Source organism: Anomalospiza imberbis, chromosome 7 (assembly GCF_031753505.1).
Source record: "Anomalospiza imberbis isolate Cuckoo-Finch-1a 21T00152 chromosome 7, ASM3175350v1, whole genome shotgun sequence".
In the NCBI taxonomy this organism is placed as follows: Eukaryota; Metazoa; Chordata; class Aves; order Passeriformes; family Viduidae; genus Anomalospiza; species Anomalospiza imberbis.
Window position 1 is genome coordinate 7,381,757 of NC_089687.1, and position 6,720 is coordinate 7,388,476.

At 38.9% G+C, this 6,720-nt stretch overlaps 1 protein-coding gene across 15 annotated transcripts in view; it reads left to right on the forward strand.

Moving 5' to 3' along the window:
* The window catches only part of NCKAP5 (NCK associated protein 5), a 450,570-nt gene that overhangs the window by 378,321 nt on the left and 65,529 nt on the right, over positions 1–6,720 (forward strand). The window lies entirely within an intron of this gene.

The window sequence follows — 6,720 nt, forward strand, 5'->3', positions numbered from 1 at the left end:
CACAAGGGCACGGGTTCCTAGCTAGGAGTTGGCTGGCACAGCTTCTTTTGAGCAGAGACGGCTGCTGAGAGGGTTTGCAGCTCTCAGCCACCTGAGCCAGAGGTAAAACTCCCAACCTGGGCCAGACTGCCTCTGGCTGCAGGGTGGGAGAGGGGATTTTTCCATGTCATCCCATGCCAGGTCTAGCCCTAGCCCTCCCAAGGCCAGTTCAGGTCCTAAATAATGCTTGGAGGGTACGGTGCCCTTTCCTCCAGGAGCACAGCTTGGCCAGGAGCTGTGACTGGCAATTCTCACTCTCCATCTCCTGGTGTTCCTGCTGGCTGGGGCACAGGAGGGAGGTGCAGATGGGCATGGGCAGTGCAGGGCTGTGTCCTCAGGCCATCCATGCACCCTCCTTGCCGGTACCAGCACCAGCTCTCCCACCTCACCGGGGCTTCAGCCTTACTTGGCCTGCATGGCCAGCCCGATGCTGAGATCATTCCAAGGTTTCTCATCACTCCAGAGTAGGCTGGTGGAATTCCAGAAGGCTACAGCCAAGGTTTGAGCTGCTTCTTGAGATCATCAGGTCTCCAGAGTTGTCCTGTGTCCTACACAAGCCCTGAGATTTTGGTGTATCAGGATAAACCTTGAAGAACTTGAAGTGCCATCTAGAGGTCTTGTGGTCAGATTTGGGATTTCACGAATGAAATACCACTAGAAATGCACACTTATCTAGAAGCTTTATTTCTGAAAAGCAATAGAAGTTTGGGAAGCCTATGGGGTAATTCCTGTCCTGGCAGAAATTCATTTTATTTCAGTAGGAGAAGTGAAGCCAATAATTCCTACCAGCTGGGAATCTACCCACTTATTCTTTCTAAATCATATTTTTAAGTAAGTGCTTTGAGGAAAAGTACCTTGTATCCAGGTATTCAAGAAAAAAGTCTCTTCTTATTAGAAAGTCTTCTGTCAGAGACAAAAACAATACATTAGAGTTGGGGAGAAAAGTATGTATGTAAAAGCCTTACACTAACAATAAAAGTATTTTTTGTGACTCTCCTCCTACTTTAAAACTCCTTTCAATCCACATGACATTTCGACAGTATTGCACACACACACAAAAAAAAAAAAAAAAAAGTGGAGGAATAGAGTAACTTTTTAATGCATAATACTGAGGCAAGGAGAATATGGCTTGTTCAACATTAACCTTGACAAATTTGTGCTCTTGTCATTTAAATGAATGAACCTTTCCAGTGCCTAGATTGCTGGACCTTGGGAAGCAGCAGTGAGGAAGGATTGTAAAAACAATGCCCATCTCTTTTAAGTTTTTTGGTTTTGTTTTGGTTTTTTTTTTTTTTGAGTAAATTAATGATTTCAGTGAAATCCAAATAAGGATGAATCTGTTCACTTGAATCCCCCGTTCACAGCCAATGAACTTGCCTGTGAAACGGAGCTTGCCCTCCTGGGTTGCCATGTATTGATCTAAAACATCTTCCCTGAGCCTTCTCTCTCCTTTTCCTCCTACAGGGAAAAGATTAGTGTTAGATAATAGTATTAATTTTCCAGACATCTGCACATGTTTTAATAGCCTTTAGAAGGTTTGAAATGGTTTCTGTTTGACCACCACAGGGCTAAAATGCCATTAAGACTTAGATTGTAGCAATACATAACAATCATGGCCCTGTAGTTCAACCTGGCAATAAAAAAGCTAATTTATTTTATCGGAGATTTAAATGAATGTGATGAACTCCTCTCTCAACAGGAGCTGTAACACCACTTTCACTAAAAATATCATGTCCCTGCATATTTTCAAAACCAGATAAAACACTTATGACAAACCTTGTGTATGTATTGTGTGTGCTATTTTGGAGTGTTTGCACGTGTGTTTGTGTGTCCATATCAAACTCCTACTGTGCCTGAGACCATTTTTATTTTTCTGTCATATCTTCATTCTGAGCTTCTTTTCTTCTGTCATCTGGCTCGTAGGCTCAGCAAGAAAAAAGTGATTAATAAGGCAGTCTCCAGTGTTTGTTTAACACCTTGAGATCTGAAATTTTCTTGTGGACAAAAGTTATTGCTGCCTAGGTAAATTCAGTTGAAAATCGTTTTTAAAACAGACCTATGCATTAATAAGGATATTTTTGAAAATCTGTGAAAGAACTATTTAGACTTCAGACAGTTATCATTTCCAGCTATATGCCAGAGGAAAGCTTCAGCTTATCTCATTATAAAGTGATAAAGCAGCATCTGATGGCAGCAGCTTCTGTAATAAAATGATCATGGCAGCACTGAGAACGAATCTAATAAGGGAATTGATCTGTAGATTCCAATTCTGGTAGAGCCAACATTGATCAACATAAATGTCAATAAGAAGATCTCACTGAGGTCTGCCTAATTCCTTTAGATTATTTTGGGGCATAGTCAGAAAGTGAATGTGAAAATGGATTTTAAACTGTAGGAATCAGAAAGGCAGCCACCAATGTTATGTTGTGCTACCAGGAATGTCACTGGCTGTCATTGTATGAGCAACTTAGCAGCATGTTGAAATTAGTGAGGATCTTTTAATCATATAAGGATTGATAATGCAAAGACTGTTGCAGAAGTAAGGCCTTTCTCCTGTCTTTTTTATATTAAAGCATTTCTTAAATACAGTGAAATAATAAAAACCAGCCCACCTTTTTGCTGCTCAAGCACAGATAGCATGTGTAGAACATGCCAGAAAAGATTAATGGTATAGTTCTTCACTGCTGCAGGAATTCAGTATGAAGTTGTTTCTGAGTATAAAGTATAAATTCAATATAAAGTTGTTCTTTCTAGCAATGCTGAAGTGTTAAAAACAAAATGGTTTTGTTTGTGGACAGTGTAACAACAGCAGGTGTCAGGATGTGCAGAATGTGTCCTTCACTCTTTGGTGTTGCCATAATTCACAGCACCTACATGGTGCTGGCCCTCATTTAGCACAGTGGAATTGGCATACTGAGTAGTGTTAGATCAATGGGAGGGCATTTAGAAGAAGAAGACACAAAATACAAATAAGTACTTAATAAAAGACGTCTCCTGCACAGCACTATGCTCACAGCATGGCTGCTTCACCATACTCCAAGGAGTCTTCCATTTGCAAGCTCATTGAAAACATTTCTTCATTAATTATTCACATTCTGAGAAGCTGATTACTGGGTCATTGATGTAAACTGTTGACTTTACAGTAATTACAAACCACAGGGAACTTTATACATGCATTTTCTTAAGAAATTAAATTAGCTCATTTTCATATTACTGCAATATTTACAGACTCCTACCATAGTGCCATTAAAATGAGAACTAATACATTGGAATCTCAGAGCTTGAAAACAGTGATAGACATATAAAATGAAGACTGGGATCAGAGGGGATTATTTTGTGTCTTTCAATGTAACTTTTATTTAAAGCAGTTTATAAAAATTAATAAAACTAAGGATTTGGAACAGGAGTAATTTTAGCCTTACATTAATGTTGTCAACTCTCTGAAGAATACAGAGGGATTATGCTATTTGTGTTTGTACATCAAATGCTTGCTTAATACCTCCCAATTTATACTCTAGAATATAAGTTTCCAGCCTTTGGAGTTACTTTGGGTCTAATTCACTGAGTTTTGCCATCTCTGGATCTCTCAATAGTAATAGAGAGCTGCAAGCTTGGAAACTCCGCAGACAAATCAAACTTTGTTTTACTTTCTGTGCTGGAATTGCCTTGTTAGGAGGATTTTCTGATGTTGTTTTAGCACCCTAATCTTCTGTACAAATGTTTCAAGTATCATATCCTTGTACTTTGTCTTGGATGTTGCCTTAGTCTCAATAAACTTACCCAGAGGATTTGCCAGCAAACTAACAAACCCCTGTTAATTCTGGAGTTGGATTTAAAGTCTAGCATCTTCTGTAAAGGCTTTTTAGAAAAGTGTGCCTAGTAGGAGGGAAAAACAACAAAAACAGATGGAAAAATACCAAATTAGAACTTCCATGGAAGTATTTTTATTAGATTAATGGAAAATTTAGATTCACACAGTGAATTTAGATACACTTAAAATTTAAAGACTAGCTGAAAACTTCCTCTTTTTATTTTGTACTAAGAACTCATTTAGCTTACTGAAATGCATGTTAAAATTAATCCTTTAATATTCTCTTATGTACAGCACATCCTCCTATCACCACCGAGCAATATTGCATGTTTGTGATTGTTTCCTGAATTTTAAAGAGCTGAGGGTCGGATCAATAAAAGTCTCCAACTGTTTGCTCAGACCACTGTAAGAGTTATCCTGGGGTTCACATACTGTGTGTTAACCCTTTCTTCCCACCAAAAGTACCCTGGAGCAACACTGTATAATAACCCAGTAGCAGCAGAGAAATAGAAAAAATAGTTTAATGTGGTGCATTGGCTTTACAATCAGAAGCTGGATGTTCCTGCCGGTGCAGAGCTTTATTTAGAGCTTTTAGAGGTCTAAGTGATGCACACCTAATTACTTTGTACTAGGGAGGAGTATTTTAAACAGTCAAAGGGTGTTTGTTTTTCACTCCAGTTTTAGCCCCAATCCTGTAAATGGTTAAAAATGGCCCAACAATAAGAGAAAGAATAATTTTCATAGAATTGTGGACTAGTTTGTGTTGGAAGTGGCCTAAAAGCTCATCTCTTTCCAACCTCCCTGCCATGGACAAGGATACCACTCACTAGACCTGGTTTTCATTTACCAAGCAGTGTTAGCCATGGAGTTCTGCTTATAGGAAGTGAATAGTAGGAAATAATTCTGGATTTTCTATTAAATAGATAACTTCCAGAGCTGGAAATAATTATTATACTTTTGGCTTTGTGATATCAATTGTATACAATAACACATCAGGCATTTCTGTATGTACACAGTGTGCAGTTGCAACTATATTTCCTATGTTGGTGATTATTAGAATTAAAAAAACTGGAAATATCTTCTTGCAGCTTTCACTTTTGCTTCATATTTGGCTGGGTTTTGTTAACAACCACATGTTCTACTCTCTTTAGAAGGTAGAATTTCCATATGTCAAAAGAATATATATTCCAAAGTCTTATTTGTCTAAAGGCAAAGTTGATTTCTGCTTTTGGAGGTTTTATTATTTTTTCCTTAACTATATTTAATTTTCTCCTTAATTCCAGAATATTTAGTGGATGAGAAGTTCACACTTTGTTTTTTGAACAGTGCATGTTCTCCCCTGGGTAACTTTTGGTGGGATAGGTGAAGGATGTTCTCATCTCCAGCTGAACCTCCCCTCTGAAATGTATCTAAGGACTACAAAAATCAAGATTTTGCTTAATGAAAGATTATACTTCTACATAAACTGATAGTATATAAATATTTTTTCCTAATAATATTTTTTCCTTCTAAGGCCTACTGCCTTTATGGTGAAATGGAAATGTGCAGCTTTTCCCTGCCAGCCCAATTTCAATGGCTGGGCTGCAGAGGGAAGCAGGCCAGAATGTGCCTGCTCAGGTTTGTGATGCCCTGAAAAACAGCATAGACAGGAGAGGGCCACACACACCAAACAAACATTTACAGCTCTGGCATGGAGCAGCAGGATGAAAATGTCTCCTTGGTATCTAGATAGAGAGTTTTGTGAATGATAGACTTTGGCTCATGTGAGAAAAGCAAAGCCAATTGATTTAATAGCAATTAACTCATCCAATATTGGAGAGCTGTGTACTCTTTGGCATAATTCATTGAAAATTGTTCTGGCAATGCTGCAGACCATTAGATGTTCAAAAATGAGATGGGAACTGATAGATATTCTGCAGAGCTAGAGACACAATGGTTAGGGGAGTCTCTGTAATATTGCCTCGTGCCAGCAGGTAGTAGCTTTCTTTATCTTCCTAGAAAGTCTTAATAAGAAAGCTGCTGGGGGAGGGGGAACAGGCCTGCTGATTGATGGATTGGTTATCTGCCTGCCAGATAATTGTATTTCCTATTGCACTTGATATAAAAGGTTTCCACCTAAATTATCAATTACTTTGTTTTTATTTTTCATGTGGGCTACAGGAGTTCATCTTGGCATTGAACCACAAAGGGCACTGCCTTTTCTGCATCAATCTCACAGGTGAAGGAGGAGCTTTGCTGCTGTTGGTCACAGGCATCTGCAGAAAAGTCCCCTCTGTTCTGCCCTGGCTTCTCAGCACCCCCCTTCTGGACAGGTGTGGATCCAGTCAAGCTGAGATGTAACAAACTTTTTAGTCCACACCTGCCCTGTGGTACTCAGTACGGGGTAATTTCCAAGAGAGTTGGCCCAGGCCATGCTGTATTCAGTTCCATATGGATTTTCAGGTCTGCATCCCAGTGATCCTGATGCTTTTCTGTGTCCAGAGGGATCCAGGTGCTCCCCAGCACCTCTAGTATTTCTCATTTTCCCTTTATCATTATATAGGGCACCAACAAATGGGGCAGATAGTTTGGATTTATAGTTGTAACTCTTCAGTTTCATAGTTAAATATTCATTTAAACTGATGTGATCTCTTCCATGGAAGTCATTTTGTGCAGTAGCCTGCCTTTTGTTGCATTGTGTCCTGATAGCATCAACAGTGATTTTAATACTGTACAATTTTCAAGGCAGCAGTTACTCCTTGATCTAGTTATGTGACTGTCATCTGAAAATACCCATAAAGGACACAGTACATTTTGTCTATCTGAGAAGAAATCAGAATGAAGATACATAGTTAGCACAATCTGTTACTTGATTTTAAATGCATCATTAA